The sequence below is a fragment of the Haemaphysalis longicornis genome, unplaced genomic scaffold (genome assembly GCF_048455015.1).
Source record: "Haemaphysalis longicornis isolate Haplotype H1 unplaced genomic scaffold, Haemaphysalis longicornis Haplotype H1 scaffold_3, whole genome shotgun sequence".
Lineage (NCBI taxonomy): Eukaryota > Metazoa > Arthropoda > Arachnida > Ixodida > Ixodidae > Haemaphysalis > Haemaphysalis longicornis.
Genome location: NW_027526335.1, coordinates 234,376,831 through 234,404,122, shown reverse-complemented (window position 1 = coordinate 234,404,122; position 27,292 = coordinate 234,376,831). Strand labels below are relative to the sequence as shown.

General features: G+C 49.9%; 1 long non-coding RNA gene across 1 annotated transcript; it reads right to left on the bottom strand.

The window, feature by feature from the left end:
• Positions 1-23,701: 23,701 nt before the first annotated feature.
• On the bottom strand, positions 23,702-25,595 carry LOC144173752 (uncharacterized). The gene is made up of 2 exons (XR_013323384.1): positions 25,476-25,595; positions 23,702-24,371 (listed from the first exon to the last, which is right to left on the bottom strand). It is a non-coding gene; the product is annotated as an uncharacterized LOC144173752 (long non-coding RNA).
• Between the last annotated feature and the right edge of the window lie 1,697 nt (positions 25,596-27,292).

The window sequence follows — 27,292 nt, the reverse complement described above, 5'->3', positions numbered from 1 at the left end:
ACGGGCACAAGTATGGCGGCAACCAATGCTGCGAGCAACTGAGAATGGCCAACGAGTCAATGGCGAAAAAGCTTGCAGAAATGGAAAAGAGGCTCTGGAACCTACAAATGCAGTTACAGCAGCAGCAACAGCAACAACAGCAGAAGAATCGAACGGGGTGAACGACCGTGACATCAGGAACCACTTCGGCAGAGAAGCAGCCACCGACGCAGCAGCAGCAACAGAGTCAGCACAAGAAGCAACAGCAGCAGGAACAAGTAGATCAGCAACCAAAGAAAGAAGCAACGGCAATGGAAATCGCAAGGGAGGAAGAAGACGAAGAAGCACCAAAGAAGCGAGCTAGACCATCAACGAAGAAAAACTACGACGCCCAGATCGAGGAGCTCACAGCCACGGTCAACAACCTCTCGGCCACGGTCAGCAACCTGACGGTCACGGTCAACAATCTAGCAACAGCGACAGAGCAACGGTTCGCAAGACTAGAAGAGATGATCTCCACGTTGGTGGTGTCCCATAGGAACCTGAGCGAGCATTTCGAGCTCGCAGAGCAAACGCAGAAAATCATGGTACGCAGCCCGATATTCGCGGCACAGTTCGCCAACCACCCGTACCTCCAAGAACAAGCGCAGCAACCAGCAGTACAACAACCATGCCAAGGCAGTCTCATCGCGCAATAAGGCCGGGATCGGAATCACTCACGATCTGGCAATGGAACTGCCAAAGCCTCGGAAACAAGAATACGGTACTACAGCAACACATTCGAAACTCGTCAAGGAAACCAGACATCATCATGCTGCAAGAAACGGTGGTGCAGAACCCGACACTGCCGGGGTACAGAGCCTACGCCGACTCGTCTGGTCGACGTGGGATTTGTACCTTCGTGCGAAAGGAACTGACCGCGATAGAGCGACAACTGAACAACGGAAAGAAGACTAAATACGAACACGTCTGCGTCGAGGTCGCACCGGGCAAGAACTGCAGGCAGGGGCTGTACGGGGTGAACGTCTACAGCAACCACCCGAAAGACTACAGCCAGAAATTCAAGACCTTGCTGAGGGCAGCGAGTAACCTGGCCAAGAGAACCACGCTGGTGCTGGGGGGTGACTTCAATGCACCACACCACTCGTGGGGGTACAACAGAGACACCGCCAAGGGTAAAGACCTGATGTACGAAGCGACGGAACAAGGATACACCCTCATCACGAACCCCAAGCAACCTACGCGCACGGGCCTCACGTCGACTCAACGGGATACCACGCCGGACCTAACCTTCATCAAGAACGGAGGAGAGGTTACGTGGCGCAACACCGGAGAAGATCTGGGGAGCGATCATTACATACTAGAGATCGAACTGGCAGGCACAGGCGGATGCAAGATCAAACACAAATGGACTGACTGGGACGCCTTCCGCAAGCAGAGAAGAGACGACCCGGGAAGGCTCGACATCGAAGACATTGAAGCATGGACGACGAAGCTGAAGAAGGAAGTCCAGGAAGCGACCAAGAAGATCGAGACCAGCGACGACATTACATGCGTAGACAGCCGACTGGCGCACCTCATCGAAGCGAAGAGGTCCATCAAGGAGCGCTGGAAGAAGCAGCGATGGAACAGGAAGCTTCGAAAGAAGGTGGCGGAGCTAAATCGAGCGATTGAAAAACACAGCGCGTTCCTCTGCAGACAGCAGTGGGACGAGGTGTGCAACCGCATCGACGGCAGCCTCCACCAGGGCAAGGCCTGGTCTCTGATCAGACACTTGCTCGACGAGACCAAAACTAAATCATTCCAGCAGAACCGCATGGCGCAGGTCATGCGCGAAGCCGAGAAGACCCTTGGCAGAGCTGAGCTCGTCAAGAAGCTGAGCGCCAAGTATCTACCACAGACGATGGCCGAACAACACCCAGGATACGCGGGGACGCCCAATGCCAGGCTGGATCGGGACATCTCGACGGCCGAGGTTGCAAAGGCCTTGCGGGAGCTGAACAGCAGATCGGCAGCGGGACCAGACGGAGTCTCGAACAAGGCTCTGAGAAACCTCGACGACTCATCGATCGAAGCGCTGACAAAATATTACAACAGATGCTGGCGAAGCGGCCGACTACCGAAACAGTGGAAGACAGCTAAAACGGTACTAATTCCAAAACCGGGAAAACCACCGAGCATTGATAACCTGCGGCCCATCTCGCTAACATCGTGTGTGGGGAAGGTCCTAGAGCACGTGCTGGCGAACAGGTGTCAGGACTTCCTCGAAGAAGAGGGGCTGTATCCGGACTCCATGATCGGGTTCAGGAGAGGCTTGAGCACCCAAGACGCGATGCTACAACTGAAGAAAGAAATCATCGAGGACGATACAAGGGACAGCAAGGTGGTAGTGGGCCTAGACCTGCAGAGCGCCCTCGACCGAGTGAGGCACTCGGCCATCCTGGCGCAAGTGTCAAGGCTCAACATGGGAGAGCGGAGTTGCAAATACATCAAGGACTTCCTGTCGGGCCGCAAGATCGAGCTGCACGCGGGAGAGATAGATTTACCAGAACGAGACGTAGGCAGCGTGGGAACACCTCAAGGGTCGGTGATCTCACCGCTGCTCTTTAATATTGTCATGATCCGAGTCGCCGAAGCGGTGTCGAGCGTCGAAGGCGTTCGACACACCATTTATGCAGACGACATCACCCTATGGACGGCCGGTGGCACAGACGCAGGTATCGAGAGAAGGCTGCAGAAGGCGATCTCGGCCATCGAAGACCGGTTGGACGGAACGGGTCTGCAGTGTTCGCCGTCCAAGTCAGAGCTCCTGGTATACTCGCCTCGCAAGGTGGGTCGGCAGCCGCTGCCCCCAAGGGAGTGCGATCGCCTGGAGCTGATCACAAAGACAGGCCAGCGAATCCCCGAAGTGCCGGAGATCAGGGTGCTGGGCATGCTTATCAACGGCAACGGTAACAAGGAGAACCTGATGAAAAAACTGGCGACCAAAACGGCAAGTACCCTGCGGCTGCTCCAGCGCGTATCGACCAAAAAGATGGGCATGCGCGAAGAGGGGCTCGCGAGATTGGTGCAGTCTTTCGCGATCAGCCACGTGGCATACACGGCGGCGTACCACAAGTGGACGCAGACCGACAAGGCCAAGATAGACATTATGATCCGAAGAATGTATAAACGGGCACTAGGTCTAAACGAATCGACGAACACCGAACGACTGCTGCAACTGGGCGTCCACAACACGGTGGATGAGCTCATCGAGGCCCAGCTAGAAGCACAACGAGAACGACTGGCAGCGACCAAGACGGGTAGAGCCATCCTCAATACCCTGGGCTACGGCTACCAGATTACGGGGAGGCAACTCCAAGACCTAGACGAAAAGGTGCGGGAGAACGTGCGGGTGAGTCCCATTCCAAAGAACATGCACCCAGAATACAATCAAGAACGAAGACGCGCAAGAGCAAAATACATAATCGAGCAATACAGTAACGACCCGCGAACACGGTACGTCGATGCGGCAGACTATGGCCAAGGCAGGTATGCGATGGTAACCATAAACGCAAGAACGGGAAGGGTGGCCAAGTCAGCGAGCGCAAAGTGCGAGAACGCCACCGAGGCAGAAGAGATCGCCATAGCCTTGGCGATGTCCGAAGCCACTTGCGACACGATCCTGAGCGACTCGCAAGAGGCCGTCCGCAACCTGGCGAATGGCCGAGTGAGCAGCAAGGCAGCCAAGATCATCGAGAAAACGGGTGTCCAAGAAGAAAGAAGAGTAGAAATCAGATGGATCCCGGCGCACGCGGGTGAATGCTCACCGTACACAGCGAACCACAACGAGACGGCCCACAGGGAGGCGCGCGCTATAACACACCGCGCCCCCAGTGTGGGGAGGCGTCCCAAGTGGGAATGGTGGGTGGAGACTAAAGACAGACCCAGGGGTTACGGCGAAGCACTCAAGAACATGCGGCTGATGAGAAGAGCGTATCCGCCGCCCCACCGGGCGCTAGGTCGCGAAGAGGCAACGTATCTCAGAAGGCTACAGACGGCGTCGGTCACGTCACCGGCAGCGCTACACCACATGTATCCCGACGAATACCCCGATGCCCAATGCAGCGTATGTAAGAAAGGGCCGGCCAAGCGGTGGCACGTCATGTGGGATTGTGCCTTCGACCCAGACGGCGCAAGTTTTGAAGAATACCCGGCGGACCTCCAAAGAGCCATTGAGTCAAGCAACAAGACGGATCAAGCATGGGCCATCCAGCAGGTCTTCATTGCGCTCGAAAGGCACGGGCCCCGCAAAGGGGCTAGCGCTTAGTAGGGCCGCAAAGAAGATGCGACGGTTGGCCACGTCGGGGCGGGGGTCGTAACAGACCCAAGCCCACTGCAGGTTTTATTGAAATAAAGTCATTTCCAGTCCAGTCCAGTCCAGTTCGATCGCCATGAATAGACCTTATGCGAAATTGCTGATGTAAACGAGACCGTCGGCCATTTGGTACGGGCGCCGATCGGGAAGTCTCGTATTGTTTACTGTGGAATAGTAGGTGACGGCAACGCGGTATGGCTAAAACTGGACGGCGTTTTCCTGCTCGCGACCGCGGGTTGTGGACGAAGGACTTCTCTGCCCTGCCGACTGTGTCTGAAGACTCATACCACTCGGGGTGCCGCGCCAAAGACTCATCCGAGCGGCAGCGGAGCAGGGCATGCCGCCTAGCCACCGAGGCGCATTGCTCGCCTTCATCGGTGTGGACAAACACGTGCGACTCGCAGTAAGTAAATCCCTCTTTGTTTTTTACTTGACGCGAGTTAACCGGTATGAGCATTTGTATAGCACTTTGTTCACCGTCGTTTACCATGCAAATGCGTAGCGGTGACCCTGATGCAGTAACCCTGAAAGAGGAAAGCGACAATCGCCAGACCAGAAAATAGGAGGAGGAGGAGGAAAAACTTTTATTGTTGCCCGGTAAGTGGTTGGGAGTAGGAGAGGTGGGAGTCCCCGCCCATTCCCCCTCAGCCATCAGCCAGGAGTCCTTGGTCCCTGGCGGCGGCTTCGGCCATCCGGACTACTTGTAGCTGGATGTCGCAGCCAAACTCTAACACCGGGCAAACGTAACTCCGGATGATTTTTGGCGAATATGTTTACGGAAAGGTTGCGGCCGTTCTCCGTGACGGTCGTCCGCCCGCGCGTTTGCCGCAACGCAACCGCGCTTTGCGGCGAAGTCAACTACAAAAGCGCACATACGCCTTGAATTTTATGTTTTTGTGTTTTCATTATTTATTGGGCATGCTCTGCCGCAAAAATCTGTTTGTGTGTCTTTATTCTCCTTTTTTGGCGGTGGGGTGGTTGTGTTTGTTTCTAAAGCGCATGTTTTTGGTGTGCACGAATAGATAATACAGTAAAACCTCGTTAGCTCGAACTCACTGAACTAGAAGATTTTTTTAATTCGATTGGTCATCCGTATAGCCAGAATGTTTACCCGTTTATCTCGAAAGATTCTGGAAGTGAGTTCCAGATAATCATAGTATTGCTTGCTTAAGTTATGACGAACACGATTATGCGGGTACTGGTATCATTATCCACGGTGAGGTTTTTAAATGTTAAACTTCCTTCTCTTGAAAATGCATTAACAAAGCATGCAGAGATACTTGCACGCTCGAACTTGACAAACAATGTTGACATCATTGCTGTTTGAGGTGTAGATTATTGCCCTTACAACAGTGTTAAGCAAGACAAAATCTGGTCGTTTTGAGTCTGTTCCCTGCGGCCACTTCTTTCTGCTTCACCTTTACCCTTTACCTTACACTGTAGCGGACTAGTCCTGTTCTTCCCTGAGTGCTATTTACTGTTACTCTCTCTGTTCTTGCAGGTTGGGCTCCATCCATGTGCTCAGCACCTGCTTTCGCTCCCAGAAGAAAAGTGGCCGGCCCTATGTTGTGTGCCTCACGTTTGAGACGGACAGTGGGGCGATTGTGAGGCAGCGTGCGATTGCCCGGCGGGTTGCAGTGGAGCATGGAGTCACATCCTGGCTGCTGTGCACCTACTCGCCTCTTGTAAGCGGAAGGTTTTAAGAGGCGCCACCGGAGCTTGCGTGCACTGAGCTGCCACAACAGTGAGGACGTCCGAGACAGCAGGGCATCAAGCCAGCGAGTGTCCAAGACATTGACTGGAGAAGCCCGCGAGAAAATGGCCCCTCCCTTCCCTTGCCAATTCGTCTGTTCGATGCACGTCGAGTACAGGAGCAATGCGAGCAGCAACAAAGTTCCGTGCAGGCGCTTGGGAGAAAAGTTGTTAGCCTTGGGAATGGGTTTTTTGCCCCAGTTGTGCTGGCCTCACCCCCCACAGTGACAGAAACAGAAATCTGGCATGGCACCTGAAGGGTCACCTATGAGCTACCAGCAAGCATTCATGCCACATTTCGCCGTGGTCATCTCGCGAGCACGCAGAGGCTGGGCAACGTCGTGTTTACTAGACCGCGGCATGCAGGGGTGCGCGAATGCTTTTCTTTGTTCCATTTATATCCACAGTTTGCCATACTGTACGCGCTATAAATGAGCGAAGTAGTTTAATTTACTGGGATTTTCACTGTGGATACAAAAAATGCAAAAGCACTCAAGCTGATGCGTGGCGGCCTGATGTAACTCTGGCCGTTTTCTTTTTTTGAATAAAACTTGAAAATTGTCTCAGCTACCTACATCAATGGCCACTATCATGACGTCGGAGGCATGCATGCAGCATGTGACAAACTAGAGGAGTGAGTGTGTATTTTAGTCGCAAAATATTCGACAGCAAATACATTGTGGCTGAAATGACAATGGGCACCAAGTTAACTTGACATAACAACAAACCTTTCAGCCCGGCAAATCTGGAACCAAGTGCAAAAGCTCGAATTTTCCACCGTTAGATCATCATAAAACAGTACGCCACGTCTGCAACGACACGCGGCTAAATGCAACGTAAAAGAAACCAACAACACACTCCCATACCGTGCGCGCCCGCCACAGAGGAAATTTTCAACCGCGCCGTGACGGCGTAGTGCGGCAAGAAAGTTTGTTTACAGCCCTAGGTAAGATAAAGGCTCGTGTAGGGGCTAAGCGGCACCATTTAACAATGAAATGAAGCGGGCGCAAAGCCACAGGGACGAGTAAAGAAACACCCTAATTTTGGCAACGTGTGGTACTGTTTTCCCGGTCGATCGCCGCTGTCAGTCGCATGAATAGGTAGCGCACGCTCAGGCTTCATTTAGAATACAAAGGCTGGACCATAGAACTCCAACGCAGCTGTATTTTTCATCCGGACAGCGACTACGGAATCCCGCGCTTAGCGAACCAACGACAAATATTCGCTCCCAGCGCACCGCGCCCAGCGTGTCACAAAGGTTGCTCGCGCGACGCGCCGGCATAGTTCGCATCAGAAAGTTCGTTCAAAAGCGTGGAACTTCACGTACCTTTTCTCCATTTGGACCGGTATTTCCGCATTGCGTGCACTGCGGCACGAAGCAATGCTCCGGCATTGTAGTCCATCACCAAGAGCGGTCAATGTCTGCCTTCTATATTTTGCTGATTGGTTTCGGTTTCAAACGACCGTACCAAAATGGCGGACCTAGTTACTGGAGTCGACGTGAGATGGCGGGGCGCATTTTGCATAGGGTGTATTGCACTGTCAACAACTGAGATGGCACTACTTGACAGTTCGTAGGCAAGCGCATGCGCATGACAAATATTGTATTCATTTTCAGCGAGATTGATTAACTCCACCTTTCACGTCATCTGAATTTTTTCCTTTATACGCCTCGAGCGCGGCCTGTAGGGGCGCCACTGAAATCCCCCTAGCGGCCCGTTTCGAAAGCAGCCGCGGGAGTCCGCGCCCCGCTCCCCAGTGCCGCCGCTGCTTTTGCGGCACGTTCACGACTGAGGCTTACCGTTTGCGGGCCTTTGAAATCCACATTTATGTGGAGCAGTCCCTCTGTTCGCAAATGGGGTGTGTTTACGAAAGTGTAAATGTTTCTGACGCGATCTTAGTGTGGTATATTTGGTCTGTATAAGCGCCAGGTGTGTGCCACAGGCCAGCGTCGCGGAACCGGCGTATGATGGAGCCGATTGTAGTTACAGTGACCTGAATTTACTAGCCGTGTCTCCGTAACCACCGGTTCCTCAGTTGTTCATGCTACGGCTATACACTACGATTTAAATCGGTTTTGTGCGCTTACATAATCAGCCGCCGGCACTCATACCTGACAGCATGCCAGTTACGTTTGCCAATATTATACCTCAGATATTGATCACCACCATTTACAAGCTAGTCTGTGTTAATTTCGGGAATATTCAACAAAAGTACGATGGACAATGCATAATTATACTCGGGGATCAGCACACGACAGAGTCATCTTGTCGTGAGGTGAGCGCCCGCAAACATTCATCTGCTACATATATATCCTCTGCGAGCAGCGCGGAGACGGGCTTAGAATATAATCCGCGTCCGCGACTAAATGCTTCTTCTAAATATCGTCATATGGCACAGAGAGCCTGCAGAATAAAGCAGAAACTGAAATCAGAGGGCGTTATTCCATACCACACTCTTCCAACGACACCTTTCATCGCTTAATTGTTGATCCTACCCTGTATACTTCCAAAAATGCGTCCGCAGTACGAACAGCTCTTCATTGAAGAAGAAAAACGAAAGGAAAGTGAACGCGAAATTTGTGTGTGGGAAAACTAAACCGTTCATTGCTTGATTCCGCTTCGCATTTGTACACAGCGTGCCCCTCCCCTCCCCCCCCCTCCCCCCACCGATGTCTCGCGAAAAAGCAGTGCATTTCGCGTATAGTTGGTCTAGTGAACCCTACCTGGCTTAAGTTTCGACGAACGTCTTTAGCATGGCAGAAGCTGCACTGTTTTTTTTCCATTTCCGTTAGAGCTATTATGTTTCTTAATTCCGCACTTGCACAGCATTTTTTCCCGTGGTTGGTTCTTGCTATATGGCGTGTGTGGGCACATATTTAACGACGCACAGGCTTGGAATTTATTTAACATTTTTGCATGGTTTATATTTTGATAACAGGCATTAGTTATTGTCCGGGATGGGGTAATCACATCCCCGAAACACATTTTTCTGCGACGTACATATTCGAAACGAAGCCGCGTTCGTTGTCCACGCTGCAAAATGAAGCCAACCTCTCATTGTGCCAATATCAGGTCTAAACGAGGCGACAGTAGAATTCATTTGTGCGTGATGTTTTGGAAGTGGCATGGGCGATGTGCTGCTGCCGTCGCCGACGCCCGGAAGAGCGGCGACGAAGTGCGCAGAACCGCGTCCCCGGGTAGCTCTTGCAGGCGATCGGGTACTCTACGAAGACGCAGCTGCTTTTTAAGTGACCTAAACGTACTCTTTGCCTATAGACGTCACCATAACAGGCTTTTTTAGTGCGCGGAAAGGCGAAAAGAAGCAAAACAGAACCAAAACACTGCACGAGCCCTTACCAGCCACGCAGCGCAAATCCCGTCAACGCCGCGGAGAAGCGGCGGCAGGCGGCGCAGCGATCGCGAAGCTCGAGGCGTATAAGTTGTGTTTGTTGTGATTAATAAATCAGTTGGTAGTGTGCGCTCCAGTTGTGTGTAATTCGTCGTCCTTGTCCCGCTTAGCGCCAGCAATGTTCCGAGTAAGAAACCAACTAGCCCCATTTCAAGCTCTGGCTGCTGCTAAGTTTGCCGGGCGAGGGTAGCGCTGCGCTCTCTTGTCCGCGGGAGTACGCGGTGGCTGCCGCCGCTTCGGCACGTGCTTTTTTCGCTGCGCGCGTGCTGCATTTTTCGCGCTAGGAAGAGGGTTGGGTAAAATGTTCTTTTGACTTATGAAACCATACGCGTCAGCACGTGTCCAGCAAGTTCGGTTTAAACGCAGAGTAGTTATTAAGTTCATTTTTGTCGACGTTTGTCTTGTCGTCTGCTACAGACCCGCCGCTCGACCGGCAGACTGCCCCGACGATTTTAAAGGGGGAAACGCGTTGTTCGGCGGTCGCCGGCTGCTGTCCTTTTGTCTGAAAGGCGACAGCTGTTCAGCTTGTCACAGCTAGAGTACTTTTCTCTTCGCGTGCTCCCTTCGCGTGCTGGCGCTTCGGACATCCGGATTTTCTGGACTGCATCAACACTGAGGCTTGCCAGAAATGTAAGATAAACGTGATTGATTATGGTAATAGGTTATTTCTTACTCTTGAAACAATCAGCTGCATCTCATAAAAACGCATTAGAAAGGCACACGCTAATTAAGGGGTGCGCTGACAGCGCCGCATTTCCATTTTACTTGTCCTTGAAGGAATTTTTGTTCGCAATGTTTGTCACCCGCTTGGAGTACAAGTATGGGCTAGAGAGACAGTTCGCGGAAACAACAGAACAGCTTGTTGCGTATATCTTTTAATTACTATTAATATACAGAATTTGGTGTATACCTCTTTTAATTACCAGTATTTGTAAATGTGGGAAAAAAACGAACGCAGCAATACCGTCCAGAACACAAGTCACACTGACAAGACGGACCAGAGCTACACCAGCTAGGTAAATCGCTAGAAACTATTTTTTTTCACTTATGCAAAATGTCAACCTATTGTGTTATATAAGAACGATATCGAACGGCACTAGCTAAACAACTCCGAAGTTCATTTATTATAGCGGAAAACAATCATTGGCAGCATCTATTTAAAAAAAAGTGTTGAGGGGAGGACTCGTTAGAACACTAGTTCGCATTTTCAAAGCCGGGTAATGTAAACTGAAAGCACACAGATACAAACGAAAATGTGCCAACTTATTTCACCTTTTGGTGCGCTTTCGCGGGGAATATGCAGAATTTAACGAATGGATCCTCTTCTTTCGCCTTGTTACTGTCGTGGCAGCTCACCATGCAACAATATGGAGAGGTTAATTGCTTCGCTTTCAGTTTCATCTTTTCGTTTCGGAGGAGTGAGGGGTGTTCCCGCGGCCCTTTGTACGTGCTGGCTTAAGTGGCTCGCGCAGCCGGCGGTCGCTTTGTTCGCATTCGTGAGTAGGAGGCTGGATGCCTCAGGCGGTGCGGGAGACAGCGTCCGTCCACGCTGCACGCTGCCAGACGCGGAGGAGCGGGCCGGGGGGCGTCTGCTTAGGGCGCTGAAAAGCCGTTCACCAGACACAGTCGTTTCGCGATGACTGAGGTGGCTAGACCAGCCAAGGGTCGCCCACAAGAGCACTCTTTATCCCGTGAAACCGCCGGGGCGCTCGGCCGTTCGACTGGCGCGTAGCAGACGACAAGACAAGCACCGGCAAAAATGGACCCAGTAGCTACGCTACGTGTAAACCGAACTTGCTGGACACGTGCTAATGTGTATGCTTTCATAAGTCGAAAGAAAATTTTACCCGGACTTCACCGTAGCGCGATAAATGCAGCACGCGCGCAGCGAGAAAAGCACGTGCCGAAGCGGCGGCAGCCCCGTCGTACTCCCGCGGAGGGTAGAGTTCCTGTATATTCGCCGCGAGACAGCGTCGCGCTGCTAGTGTGGATGCTCCGCTGAGCGGCCCGTAAGAATGCACACTGTGGGCGCGCGTGCCTTTTTCCCGCCGTATGTGCGCACGAAAGGTGCAAACAAGAGTGGTATGCTGTAGTTCGGTTCCTCAACGTTCAATGTATAGCATGGAAGCGGCAGTCAGTTTTACTACGACAAAAAAAAAAAAGCGACTACTCATCGGGAATCTCAGAATGGCCGTAATTGTGACAATGAACTTGTACGCTGTGGCTCGTAGCAAGCTCTATCTTTCCAGACTATGGCTTTGAGCTTTCAATAAAAGCATAAATAGAAACAAATCAGGAAGCCTCGATCTCTGAAATTCAGTTTACAACGGCAATCTCAATCGCTTTCACTGGTAGCATGACGCATTCTTGCATTTGTGGGATGCCCTGAAATGGTAACTCTGCTTAACTGCCCCGAAAGAGCTCAGGATATTTTTTGTAAAGGAAACATAAAATTACTGAATTTTGATCAGCGCAGAGATATAAATGTAACCGCTCTAACGGGTCTTTTAAATGAAATTTTAATGACTCTGAAGGAAGGTTTGATGAATAACGGTTTCGGATCACTTATTTACGGCTTTCGTCGCAAGTGAACTTGCGAATTGAATTGTCAACGCACGCAGTACAATAAACATCTCATGTTTAGCTAGGTTTTCGCAAAGTGACAAGCAGGTTTACAGTGTGCAAACCAAGCTTCTGGGACCTCACAGTGAGCACAAATTTTCTGTTACGGCTGCTATGTTGACCACTTGCGTTCCTTTTAAAATCTAACAGGTGCCTGCAACAGCGAGATGTGTTTGCATTCTGGCGTATAAAGTCGCTTACGAACCCTAAAGATGGCAATAAATGAAGTTGCGCTGTTGCAAATGTAGTAAATCATTTCCTTTTTATTTCTCGTTGCGAATCAGCGCAAGGGGTTCCCGGTACCTACTTTGTTTTGTAAACTGAATATCGCTTTTGTCTTGGCATTTAATTCTTGAGGATTGGTTAATAAATGAAATTCTGTGCATTTAGTTCTTTTTTCGGGAAGGGGTGGGGGGGTCCTGCCAACGTTGCAAGAGCAGCGAGAAGAGAACGCATGTAACGCGAAAAGCCAAACTGTAGTTATCAGTATTACCAGAGTCCTTCAATGCTTTACTGGTCACGAAACTGCTCCGTAACTCAATGGGAGAGCTTCATATGCTGCGTTTGGCCGCCGCGCGGTGGCGCCACCCTCTCACTGAGGTCACTTCTCGGGCGGCGTTGCGCTGGCTCGAACGGCGGAACCGCGGAGAGTTGTGTTTGTTTTGTGCGGAAAAAAAATGTAACGTGCATATCGCGCTCTTGTGATGCGACTTAAGTAGTGCAACGACGATGCCGAACATGTGTTGCGTCCCGGGATGTCGTTCCTTGTACAACGATACCACAGAAAATGTTTCCATGTTCTGTTGACCGAGCGACGGGCAGCTGTGTGAGAAATGGAGGGGCGCCATTCCAAGGCAAGCAACGGGAGATTTCAGCTTCGATTATAAGTCTGCGACAGTGTGTGGAAATGCACTGTGTGTGAGAATGGAAAAAGCAATGTACCCTTTTGAGAGCATCGTGGGTCTAGAACTGTACAAGGCTAACGCAAAGCCGGATTTTTGTCATATCAGTCAGGTTGTAGCGGTGCTTCATTACCTGTTTGCAAACTTGTATTACCTTGCGCTCAGGCTCGCGTGTAAAAAAGCTTTGGGACATCCTAGTGCTTTTACTTTTCATATTTCCCGAATTATCCCTTAGGGTTCGTTTTGTTTGTTTTGTAATCGCGCGTGGCCGATTCCGGTTTCTTATCTGCCGTTTCAACCGGAGCGCCCGTTTGCTCTTTTTGTCGTACGTCCCTTCGGGCAATATTGTTTGATATGGAAAGGGTGCCACCTTGTCGCTAACTTGATTTTTTGTTTCTTCGACAATATTCTCGATCCTATTTCCATGGATCTGAAATAATAACGTTCCAAGAGTAATGCATGCATAGCAAACGCCGCGCAACTCACTTTATCGACGTTCATCTGTTCACGTCACACTGCGGACTGCTTCTTAGACGTTTGTGTTTTATTCTAGTCTTTTGTAGTGCAGGAGATCGCTAGCTCGCTGCGTTCAGAAAAGCTTTGCGTCGTTCTTGGCTACGTCGCAATATTCTGTTTCCTCCGTGTGCTGCACATCGCAGCGCAAAAAAGTAAATTTTTGAACGCTGGAATACGCTCTTTTGTCTCCCTTCGTAACATTGAAATTTTTTGTTGCGTGTGATAAAATCAGTTTCATTGTTCTTTTTTCGCTTCCTGTTTTTGCAAGGATTGCAAAGCGTGGAAGCAGAAATACACATGGAGTAACATATATCTCTTCGTGTTTTGATCCTTCGCGTTTCTGCAGCGTTTTTAGATGTTCTCAAGTATGTGCCCACTCATCGAAACGACAATACTATTGGGCTATCTTTTTTAGCGTTCTGTGCATTCCAGAGCAATCAACGGATTCATTAAGCGTAGTCTGAACGACGCGTACTTTGTTTCTTTCAGTTTTTTTTTATTGTATTATCGATAGGGCCGCAGCAGCCCGTGACTGCACAGCTACCGTATGTGTGGTATTTACAACTCTGCTTTAAGAAAAGAAGCAATATACATTTAAAAATCCGTAAACACGACGGCGCAGCGCTTGTGCCGGAGCACGCAGAAGCCGTTGCCGTCCGCGGCCGAAGTCTACGGTAACTTACTTCGAAAAATAAAACCCCATTGAAGGCAGGTGATAAACACAATAGCTGGACTATTCATCGCTAACTATTGCAAAAAAACACACTTAATCAGCGCGCAGACACCAAAAGCAGCGAGCGTTTGTACGCCAAGAGCTGGCCAATACGCCGCACGCGCGGCGGTTGGATGACCTTCGTGCGGTGGTGGCGCCTGTAGTGGCGCGCGCGGTCCCTAACGAAGCGAGCGCCGAAGTTTCGTGACCAAGCATTAAAGGACTCTGGTATTACTTACAATCGAAACTACACAAGACGTCGTGTTCTGTAGCGGTGAAAAAGCAGTACGTATTTTCAAAACTGAATAACCCCCCTTTGGTCCAGGATTGTCCAGGAATTGTGGCTCGCCTATTTCAAAATTGTATTGAAAGCAAGCATTGTGGGAAAAAATTAAAAAAAAAAACAGCGAGTCATGGCACAGACCCCTCACACATGTGGGCAACAACGCGCATTATATTACGCGTTTTCTCCTCTTTCTTTAAACTTACGCCCACCTTAAGAGGTTAAGACGTGACCATATTAGGCATTTGGTTATGCTGAGTGAGACACGTTTCAGGACAAGGTGATTCATGTCGGATTTGAAAATGATATATATGAAAATGACACACGAAATGCCACATGACAGAAGCAAACTCACAACTGCTTAATTTTACCGAAAAATCCCCCCTAAATACTCTTGCGCATCCATAGAAACATATTTTAAATAATACCTAAAATTAGCAACTCGATACAGTTGAATAAATGTTTATTCCTCCTCCTTAGTATAAACAACGACTGTCCAAAAATGGTATTTATTTTAGGAAAGGTACGGGAAAGACACGATCACACAGGCGCTTGCGGGTGTAAAATACGTGTCCGGTAATGTATGGGCGATAGCGCACGGGTCGTTTTTTTTGTTTGTTTCTTCTTTCTATAAGGACGCAGCGAAATTTTACAAGGGTGTGGAATTCGCACGCGTATGCACAGGTCTTGTCGCTTCTTACCCGTTTCGCGTACTAAACTTTTATCCTTTAAATAATCACCACGCCACCTTCAGAAAGCACCCTTCGATGTTCCCGAAACGGAAGACGGCTGCACTCAACAATAAGAAAAGTGCAATGTATGGAAGCAATGTTTATAACACGTTTCACACTCACGCGGTGACCAGGGCGAAGATGTTTCGTGGAATTAAACCAGCGCATTAACCCGCAACGGCCGCTGATTATTGCGTTTCTAGAGGAAATGCGCAAGCAGAGGTAACTATGTCATTGCTTACTGCCAGACGAGCACACATATTGGTTATTTTGTCGTGTGCAGCACGCGTCTTGCGCCGCACGCAACGTGAAAAAGCAGACGATGCGAGAGCGCCATCCACACTAGGAACGGTTCGTCCCGCCGCCGCCAGGGGCCAACTGTATTCGCGCTCGGGGCGAATAGCTCCCGCAGGAGGAACTCTAGCGGAGGGGACAGTGCAGCGTCACCCGGCGATTGTTCCGGAGCCTATCGAGGCAGGCCGAGCCCCATCGGGCGTTGTGCTGCACCCAGGCTGCCAGCAGCTGTCGCATTGCTTGGCCATGCATGCGGCCACGTGGTGGCTGGCCCCCTAGGTGCAAGGCTCGCATTTCACAGCAGGCACCGATGGCCGCACAGAAGTGGCTGCAGGAAAGGGGGATGCTGGCAGTGCAGGCCAACCTCCATTCGCCGAGGACCAATAACTGCACGCCTGCAAAACTGCCCACTCAGCTTCCGCACGGCATCGAGACGGACCGCGAGTTTTAAAGCAGCGGGTCTGCTCAATAAGCTTCGTCTGCACTGGACAACCAGTGGCGAATTCCTTGGAGTACAGTCAGCAGAACACACAAACCACAGTATGAATGGTGGGCGGCTGCATCTTGTGCTGAAAGGGCCCCTGAGATGGGGGTTTTTGGGGGGTCGATGGTATCGGAGCACAACGGCTATTTCTTGAACTAATCGTGACGTAATAGTGCGCTCTTGATTTAATCAATTTTTTACGAGCGTAAAAGCATCCCAAAGCTACAAAAAACATCTTTTGTGTGTGTGTGCGTTTACACAGTCGCACATATTTGTTTTATACCGGAGTGTAAAGCACTTCCACACCGTTCCAAACCGGGCTTGACGCTCCTCCGTTCTCGGCGGAAGGATACAGCAGTGAGCGCAAAAGCAACGACGCTTGCAGCCAGCGTGATCGCTCAGCGCTCCGTGTCTGGTGTTAGATATCATCAGTTTTCTTTGCATTTGCTTTCTTGGACGCTGAACCCGAAAGGATTCTTTGCACCATCAGTGTTTCGAGCGTAGCCTCGACGTTGTTTCAGTTATGAGGTGGTAACGAACGGCGCGCCAAGGGTGCGCCGCGCCGACGACGAAGGAGGAGCTCCGCACGCAGCGCTTGGACGACGCCGGGCACTGCTCGTGCACGAGGCGCACGCTCAAGTGCGCTCACGCGGGCTGAATAAATCAGTTCAAGCCCAAACGCTGTCGCAGCTGATTCTCTGCGGCGGTCGCGACAAGGGCAAGCGCATGCGCATCCCGTAACGACAACTCCTGCCAAAGAGTTTCATTTCATTGCTTCCCATCAAGTCATGGTCGCAGGAAAGTGTGGTTTGCTGCACCGGCCTTCTGAATGAACCTGTTGCCTAGTGTCCTTAGCGCGCTTTACCGTTTACCGTGTTAATGTTAAATGAAGCAAGAGTAGCTGTTTGCCGCTGAAAACGAAAAGATTGCACTATGCACATGTGGTTTCTGCATTCCGGCTTACCCATGATGATGATGATGATTATGGGGCTTCTCCCTTTGGAACGGGCGGACATGAAATGCCCTAGCCTAATGCATACATCAAGCGTACCAGCACTCAAAATAGAACACAAAATAAAACACAGAACACAACATAAAACAAGGTGCATAAGGAGTAAAGGAACAAATTAGATAAAATGTCCTATGCGCATAGTGATACATATATATATATATATATACATACCTACACACATGCATGTGTTACATACCCCTCTACAAACGCACACTTCTCAATAACTAGTAAATCCGAAACCACAAAAGTCGAAGGGCGCACGAGCAGCCAGTACGCTGTAGCCACCCATCACTCAACACGACTGCACGACAGTCAACGGCACAACACGCACACTCTCGAAGGTAGACTCGCCGGCGGGTCTCCTTGAACCAGCGCAGTCAACGGCACACCACTCACAATCCCGACGCCATGTCCGTCTCGCCGGCGGGTCTCCTTAAACAGGGTGTCTAGCTACTTGACCGGCTCTGTCAAGTAGCGACATCTGGCGAATTTGTCTCAAAGAAATGACACAAAAGTTTGTTGCCCAGAACTGTTCGCTTACGCTTGAAATAGCTTGAATCTTGGACGTTTTAGATTGAACTCTCACAATACAAGAATTTTCTTTTAAAAGAGCCGTATACTTCTGATGTAGAGGCTTACGCCACCGCTAAATATTTCGATAGGAAATGAGTAAGATATATTGTAATGATTCTGCAGTTACCTATATATTTTACCTTGCCCAACACGATTTTGAAAGCATAAAAGTGCTATGCTAGTTCATAAAGGCACCTGAACCATTGGAAGCGTGGGAGGCTGGAGTAGGGGCGGAGATTTTGCTCGCTCATTCGGAAAAAAATTGTCATTTATCGTGCTCCTGATCATCAGTTAGTAAGAATGTAGTAAACAACATCAACGAAGATTGATTGCATGAAGCGCCGAGCGCAGCGCATTTGCTGTGCCGTAAAGTTCCGGAAGAACGCGCCCAAATTTAAGTACAGTGATATCAAGTGAAAAATACGAGATGGGTGAACTTTCGGGTCAACCGCGGAAAGGACGAATAAGTGACCGCATCTACACATGAAGAGATGATTCGGGTTTGTTTTGTTCACTCATCAGCGCTAAAGTCATGGATTTTACCGGGTGGGCGCGTATTTCAGTAAATTGAATATTTCACCCGTAAGAGGGGTGGGCGATGTTTCGGGGGAGGGCGTTCACTCGGAACTTTCCGGCAATCTAATCAAGATGCGAGCGTACATTTCGCCGGCGCAGGGGGCTCGCTACTACAGTCGCTAGAAATTCTAGCCTGACGGTAAAAATAAGTTACCGTTCACGGAAACTCTCGCGCATTCGACTTCCGCAATCACCAGTATCTCCTGCTCAAATCCCGTAAGGACTGAAAAGGTAGCTTAAAAAAAAAGGAGGCGTCGTCGTCTCATGTGCGACCCACTCGCTGAAGTAACCATGGCAACGACGACGCTGTAAACCAACGACCACCGCCGTCAAAAATCGCGGACATACCGGCGGCCAACCATGAAATGAGTGCTTCGCCTCGGACGAGGTCGAAGCCAAGAAATAGTTCTGTCTCGTCGGGGTAATAACTTTTGTTAGCGTCAGCGAATATGCTTAAGTGTGCCAGTGCAGTGCCTCAAATTTTGTTTCCTGGTGAGTTCATACAAAAGTCTGCGCTGATCAAGACAAGGAGGCTACACACACACAGTCTGTGTAGCCTCCTTCCTTGTGTGCTGTCCTAAGCGCTGTTTTTTCTATCAAGTATGGACCAACGAGCCCATTGCTTCCTGGTGAGGGCAACCAGGCGTGCCAATACCCCTTTTGGTAGCAATGTAGTGCACGGGAGCATTCTACGATGTACAGAGCAGGCATGTAAGTGAATCCCTGTGTAATGATGACAGCGCCGCTAGACCCCGTCTTGGGACAAGCATATCGGGACAGCAGGCGCGGAACCCTGATTGGTCGATTCTAAACACGCTGATTGGTTGGTTTACAAGCGGATGTGACGTCATTTTTTTGTTTTTTACTGGGGAAAGACGCGTTGTTTTGACCTCCGACGTTTGCGGCATGTTTATTTTTCTTCGGCATGGCGGGTTCGTCGAGTGCTGCTCCCACCGATGAGGATCGTCGGCGCTGCTCTGACTGCGACAAGGTGTTTTCGCACCGAAAAGACATGCTTAAACACGAGAGAAACGTGCACCACAAAGAGCGGACAAGCTCAAAAAGCCACATGAAGTGTGACAAATGCGGTCACCGCGTTGCAACTTTTCATAACCTCGTCCACCACAGAGCGATGCACGATTTCGACGCTGAGATTGTGCAACTGGTCTTCGGCAGCGCTGAAGGTAAGAAAACTTGGAATAGTTTGCTTTTATTTCGCCTGCGTTAATCCGCTTCATCTAGTATTGTGCCCAGTGATTTAAGGCCTCTTATCGCACGTGACCTTGAATAGCTGTGAGCAGCGTTTAGAAGTAAGAAAATGTAAATATGAGCGAAGAGACATTCGTATACAATTGAATGGTTAGATAGAAACGATGACTTCATTGTTTTATTTGCGACTGTGCTGCAAAATTTGGTTAGGCTTCAACGTAGGGCTATCAAGTATCAAGTCCACGCTCAGCGACGTTGCAATTAATGCAGGGCGGTTTCTTTCCTGCTGTTAGCTAAACTGAATCAAATGAAATGTAAATGTGAGCCGACGTATATTCGTCACTGTGTAAAATCAACCTCCGCTTGCTTCATGTTGTGACTGTTCCAAATTTCTAGGCCTAACGTATTAGCATGGTAACGTTCGCAAGTGGCAGTTGCGCGCATTCACCATATTACAACAATATTGCGACGCGGAGTCGTGGTTCTGGCGAGTTGGTGCATCACTGCAAGGGTTTAAAAGTGCCGCAAAGACGGCGGACCGAAACGGAAGACGCACAACGCACGGTGTGTCTTTGTGTTTCGGTCCGCCGTCTTGGCGGCGCTAAAAAAAAATCTTGGGATCAAGGCAACGCGACATAAATAGAGAGTTTTAGTATAGCGGAAAGCACCACTTTAGCGCGCCCATAGCGTTAGCGGGCACGCTAACCGTAGCATAACGAGGCGCTATCCGTTCGCGATTGCGGCCCGCAAAACGTTAACGCTACAGCTAAAACGCTATACTAAAACTCCCTAATAGAGAGTTTTAGCATAGCGTTACCGTGTTTGCGGCAGTCGACTGCGCATGCGCGAGAGTTAACGTGTACGGTAACTTACCCGCACAGGCTTTACCGTCGGCAGCGAGCGCTTAAGCAGACAAAGTGTACCGTCGCGTATTGAATACAGCAAACGCAGTGCGCTGGGCGCCGCTTTATGCTTGGTGCAGCCTATGAAAGTAATCTTACTTGATGCTGTTTATTACGTCTTCGGGTCTTCCCATGGTGCGGCTGCAGTGTTATGCTGCATCTGGCAGTGTGCCAGAACACTTTTCTCTTAGCAGAGTCTGCTTGCTTCAGAGAGCGCGTCTCCCAGGTGGCGGATAGGGAGGCTCCTACCAAGGAGGCGGGCTAGTATTAGCAGATTTCAACCAGCACAACATATGCTTCATTTAAAGAACTCAGCCTGCACATTCCTGTTTGGTAAAAGATGGCAGTATCATGAAGAATAAATGTTTGTTGTAATTATGCTATGCACTACAGTTGCATTCAAATTGCATGTCATCCCGCACTGGTAATCTTTGGACTGAAAACTGGACTGGGTTGTTCATCTAGGTTGGCCCAAGCATGTTGCAACTCAAGCCCATGCCTCTGCTTGGTAGGAGCGGTGCTTGCACCCGCGGACCAACAGGTGACGGGACAATGAAAGCTAGTGCCCTGTGTTCTGCCACAGAAATCGGTGTTCTATATCATGCTTATGTGTGCTCATGCCGTCAACTTAGCCTGTTTCGGAGCTGAAAATGTTGCTCTGGACTGCCTGTATGTTTTCTTGCACCCCTCATCCAGTGCCGGTTTCCCCGGTATGGTGCATACCCAACCCTGCCTGAGCCCGTTAAGCTCCAGAGGACTTCCACCCTGGGCCATGGCCCACAATGGCCCACCCGGTGCTGCAGCCCCGTCCACTCACGCTTCGGTAGCATGCTGCCATGGGTTCTTTTTGGATAGCCGAGGGGGGGATTCGGTGCTGCGACAATTGATCGCGGCTAAACTAGCAGTGCTAGAAGAGGCCAACTGTGGGGACAGACACTCCTGTACAACAGAAAATGCCTGCTTTTGCTTACGCTGTCTAATCTTTAAAAAAAAGAAGCAACACCTGGGCCATGAAGGACAGCATAGTGGAGGGCTACGGACTAATTTAGACAACCTGGGGCTATTTAATGTGCACCGTAATCTTGACACAACGGCATCATCGTATTTTGCCTATTCCCCGCAATTACAGCCTGGCTGTCCTCAGTTACTGCAGGCTGCAACCCTCCTTAGCTTGTCATGCTGCCAAAGCATGCTACAAAAGAATTCGTGGCCTGCTCAGATTGACGTTTGGGTTTCACTACCGTTGACGGATGTGAAGGCTCGCTTACAGCCTCTGTACATTTTTTTTCGCTTGCTAGGAGTAGACCACATTCACAGGCACTACAAAAATTTCAGTGCCTTGGAATGTTGCCACTTTTGCCTGCAGTTGGATGTGCACTACCCCCGCCTCCTCCCCAAACATGTGCTGGGCTTTTTTGCGAGCTGAGAACAAACTCGTTTATTACCTGTCAGTATGGTCACTCATGCTGTATGTTTCATTTTTCTGTATTCAGCAAGTTCCTGTTGTCATGAAGATGCTCCATCCCCATTGCCTGCTGCGCCTGTTACTGGACAAGTCACTGGTGCTCCAAGAACTTTCATTTTGAGCTGCCATGCAACACTGAGGGAGCTGAAGGCATGTTGAGAAATGTGTCGCCTGGGCTGCAGTTGGTGTTTCCCTTATTGCTTGAGATGTGCTCTAATAGGAGTGTTGCCACACTACCTTGGCAATGGGGCCTACACTGTATTTATACGAATCCAAATAAACATGATTTATTTATCTGGAAAGTTTGCTTCAGAGACATCTCTTTGCTGCAGACAGCAATATAGGCCAGGGTGAGAAGTGGGAACTATTGAGTGCATGGTGGAGGCTGCCACGAGAACACCTCATTTGAAAGACTGGCAACAGTAGCGCTTGATTATGAACTTCTGCAACTTAATTTCCACGTGGTGGTTCGTTGTGCACCTGCAGCATTCCAAGAAAAATGGCATTCATGCTGGTTTGCATAATGGAAATGTGAGGGTTTTCTGGGTCTTTCACAGCTGTGTCAATTTTTGAGCACCACAATGGGAACCTTGATGGAGCCAACATTTCAACAAGAGGAATCGCCTTCCGATAACTCCCCTTGTCAAAGCAATGGCTCAACAGTTATTCCTAATGGTGTGTTGATAGATAAGCACTTTCAGTGTGTTACAAAAATTTTTTATTCGCTAATGATCAACCAAACAATCAGGTCGTCCTAACGTGGTAGCCTTATGGTTAATTTTGTTTATTCAGAAAGAAACTGAAGCTTATCAAGGGTGTGTGCAATGCAGTGGTTTGTAAGTGTTTCGAGAACCATCATGAAACCCAGTAAAAGGCAACAAACCTCAAGACATCAGAGATCAAGGCGCTTGTTTTCAAGCAAAAGGAGCTTACATAGTAGCCCCCTAACTTTGCAGTATCCTAAATGGTAGAATGCAGCGCACATGAACAGGTAACAGAATAAAGTCTCTTAGCAAAATGGCTTGGTGCAGGTTGGTTGCCATGGCCATTTTGAGTCACGATGACTAATCTTTATGCATAATCAGCCTCCTACTGTCCACTGCACCACAAAGGCCCCTCCCACAGACTTCAAATGCATGCTCTGTCATCTGAATCCATTCCTTTCTCTGCAGCGGCAAGAGTACAGTACAGACAATATTCATGCAGCAAGCACACACAAGTAAAATTGGCCAACGAAGTATTTGTGCCAAAGCAGCAGCAAAGCCTAGAATTATAACGGGGGTCAAAAACACTGCAGCAACTGCATTTAATTGCAGAATGCGTGAGCTTTCTGAGATGCACTGTAAAGCTTACAGCATGCCAATGTAAACTGCCCTAAAGCTCTGATGCAGAACAGCAGCAAGTACAGAGCTATTTTAAAGCTAATAATGAGGATGTCGTGCAATGAAGTGTGCATGTCGTACAAACATCTGCACTGCTATTCTTGAATCCTGATTTTAGAGGACACCTTGCAAAATTGCTAGCCATAATTACTTTGGTTACGGTTAGCTGATGCTTAACAGTATATATAGTATCTGCATGCAAGCAGAAATGATGTGTTAAGATGACACAGCCATGCAGCATTGAGTAAATGGAAGCAAGTGTGGCATCTTCTGTGCAAATCAGCGGTTGCCGAAATAAACAATGCGGCATGGCTATTAGCAGCAAATTTCCCAGGGCAGAGGACACGCTGAGGCTTCATTGATTGTAGGGTTTAACGTGCAGACACAATGCAGGCAATGAGGCGCGCCGTAGTGGAGGGCTCCGGATTAATTTTGACCACCTGGGGATCTTCGTGCGCCGAAATCTCGCACACACGGGCGTTTTTGCTTTTCACCTCCATCCGAAAAGCGGCCGCCGCGGCCGGGAATCGAACCCGCGATCTTGTGCTCAGCAGCGCAACACCTTAGCCACTGAGCCACAGCGGCGAGTGGCGCTGAGGCTTCATCAACTGGATGGAACAAACCATTTCTGATTCGTGTTTGGGAGAAGGTGTACATGCAAGTCGAGAATTTCGAAATTAAGAGCATATAAAAAGAAAGTGGAACTCTCGGCCTAGGGCGAGCACAAATCATGGCTGCATGTTTATGCACACGGTTAGCTGCCTGTACTGCAATGAATGTGCAAGTAGTTTTCTCCACCACCTATTCACCAAGTAGGGTTTTATGCTGACCATACCACTAGAGAGAGCAGGTTACAGGGTGACAAGGGTTGGCTGCAGCGAATCCCGCATGGCAGGCAAATATGTGGCCCTGAAAAGGGCCGTTTCAACAAGCCGATGGTCTTCGGTGGCGCCTCGTTGCACCTCAGGACGGCGAGCAGTACAGCAGGCAGTCGTTCCTCTCGCGGCCCTTGGCTCCACAGCGGGAGAAGGTGTACTTGGCACCAGGTGCAGCTCGTTCTGGCGAGAGAATGCCCCGCCCATACCGCCTGGCCAGCACCTTCACAAGGATCGCGGACATCCCGTCGATGCCACGATCCCTGGACACGTGGTATACATCCGCGGAAAACAGGGACCGCTTCGGCTGTTTGGTCGCGTTCAGGAAACGGTGCTGCGCACAAATTCAACAACAAAGCAAGCAGACTGTCAGGGCAAATGCAAGCACACTTCACAGTACAGATATTTGGTGTTTGGTAACAACAGGACTTGCGAAGAAGGCATCGGCTCACTACTAAGTTCTTTTTTAACCATGTATGCAAACATTTAGTGCGACTCTCTGCCATAAATAAGTTCTTTTTATGCCCCTGCAACATTAGGTTTTGAAAGGCCATTCGGCTGAAATGACATTCGAGCCAAACAAGCACCAAACGAGACATTTGAGATTTCAAATGCCATTTCTAGCACTCGCACGCAGCGTCTTCGATCGGCAATAAAAGATATAATACTTCCGTACGTAAAACAAACAAAATATTTGCTTGTTGAACTTTGTTGACTGCTGATTTACTTAAAATATGAAACAAACATATTTAATACTATCAAAACCAGTGGGTCAGTCGCAAAAAAAAAAAACTACGCAAGACAGCCGCCACATTAGAGTAAAAAGTGGCGCCTCTTCTAATTTGACATCATTTTACTGCCTTAGACTGCTCCTAAATTTGATCGTTGTATTATTGTACGAAAACGGAACGGGGCGACAACAGTGCCACTACAGCACGGCGAGCAATTGTGAAATCTTTCAAATACCATCGAAATTGTAGTGTAGCACGGCGGATGCTGAATGACATTCGAAAAACCCCATTTGGTTCAAATGACATTCGGACCCTAATGTAGCCGGGGTATTAAACCATGTAGCAAACATTTAGTGGCACTTTGCCATTACTAATTTTGTAAGGCGGACTTCTCCAAAGTTTCATACAAAGTGGGACTTTTAGCTCCTATTTCCGACTTTATAAACGTACTTCAGTGCAAACGCTAGGGGGTACGGCAAGTTTGATAACATGCATTTCGAGAACACAGCGACGTCGCAGGCGAAGCACGTGGTCGGTCAACATGTTTTTACAATAGAATGGTACCTTCTATACATACTTCCACGCAAAACTGGCTAAATCTGTGTACAATTTCTAATTTTTTAAGGTCACGTTACAAATATAGTTATACGTAGCCACTAGAGTACAAAGCCATACACGTAGGCCTATACGAGCTCTTCCGTTGTTACCTCGGCGTTCAGTATGTAGACGTCCCGCATACGCTTCAGGGTGGCCGTTAGCTTCCTGTTCAGCAAGGGACGAGTGGAACTCGCGCTTGCCGACTGGAAGCAACGAGGCAACACCGTGAAGACGTACACGGCAGGGGCCACCTCGCGCTGCAGCTCGGTCACCAGGGCCTACAACACAAACAGGGCGACATTTGATGTCCATCCCGCCTTCATCACACACAAACAATATAGTGCGAGTGTTTCCTCTGTACGCACCTTGATGCTGTCACATATCCGCTGCGGATCTGCGCCGGTCTGGTCTAGATCGTTCCCCTAACACAGAGAACGGCGAAATCTGCCGGCCGGCAACGCAAGCGCGACACGGCTTCGGGCAGCCGGGGTGCGTTGTTGCCACCGAAGCTAAATGTACTTGTCTCCACAAACGGCAACAAGCGCAGCCGCAACCTGCACATGAATTTGAGTTGGCTGTCGCCAACTAAAACTCCACGTAATGACATCACTCGAACCTGGCTGCCTGGCGTTGCTCAAAGGATGAACCACAGAACAGAGACCGTCCTCTGCACTCACGCCTCAGGCTGCCAAATGACTGCCCTGGCGAGAAAAAAAAAATCAAACGTCACATCCGGTTAATGTGTGTGTGACGTCATTTTAACGGACCAATCAGGGTTTCGCGCCTGCTGTCCCGATATGCTTGTGTCTTGGGTCCCTTCTCGTGGCCTTGTTGGGTCTCCCCATCCGGTGGCGGAATGTTGGGGCGGCCTCCGCCGACGCCAGCGAGTCGCAACCCTTTGTACGGGCCTCGCCGGCGGCTTTTACGTGGCGTCGGGGAAGGCTGTCTTTTCCTCCTGACCTTCGGGGACGGCCAGTGGGGGAGCGGAGGTCAAAACCATGCAACGTTTTGGCCGCGTCTTGCAACCGTCTGCGGCGCCTGGCGCCGACGCGGAACGGGCGTTGGAGAGGGCGAGCAACCACATGAGACGCGCGAAGAGCGCTTCTCCGATCCAAGTTGCCAGACTTACTTTGGTAAAGGCAGCATCGTTCTGTTTAAGTCATTCTTAATAAACTGAAGAATAATCAAAACTTCAACAAACAAAACACGTTAAATTGATGTTCTATTAAATAAAGTGCTAAAGAGCCGCCAAATAAAGAGCCGCCATGTTGCGTGCGGAGGGGGACCGGAAATTGAGGACAGCAACATCCGGCGCAGACGCCGAAAACGGACCGAAAATCTGGGATGCGCAGACACCGGCGCTCCGAGCGCGCTGCTGTGTATTTGGTGGCGCGCGCTGAACGCGCGTCGCCGCGGACGGTCTCCAAACGCGACCAAAACGTCGCATGTGGTTGCGCCTTTATGGGCATGTGCGCTGCTGTGGGGGAGGCGGCATTGCTTGCGCCCTGCTCGCGCATGCTTGAACGAGTTTGTTCGGAGCTGCGGCCCAGAGCGGTCGCACCAAGACTTGCTCCCGTGGCGGTATCTGGGCGTCAGAGCCCCACGAATTTCTCGCCCACCGTGCGGCGGTTCGGCACCTTTTTTGGCCTCCGGGCCCCCATCAGGGATCGCGCCGCGATACCCCCTTTTGTGCGCTGCGGCGCCTTTTAATTGTAATTCAGTTTTCGTTTTGTCTTGTGCTATGTTGCGTCGTCTTCTGTAAATAAGTGTAAATAGACTTTTTCTTCATCAGCTACCTCCTGCGTCAGCGTCATCGGCTACTTTCGCCCATCCACGGTGACACCAACCACCTTCTCCTACGAAACAAACTTTACTCCCTGGTATCACACAAACCCATGTGTAAGCTGTCTGTTTCATGTTTTGAGTG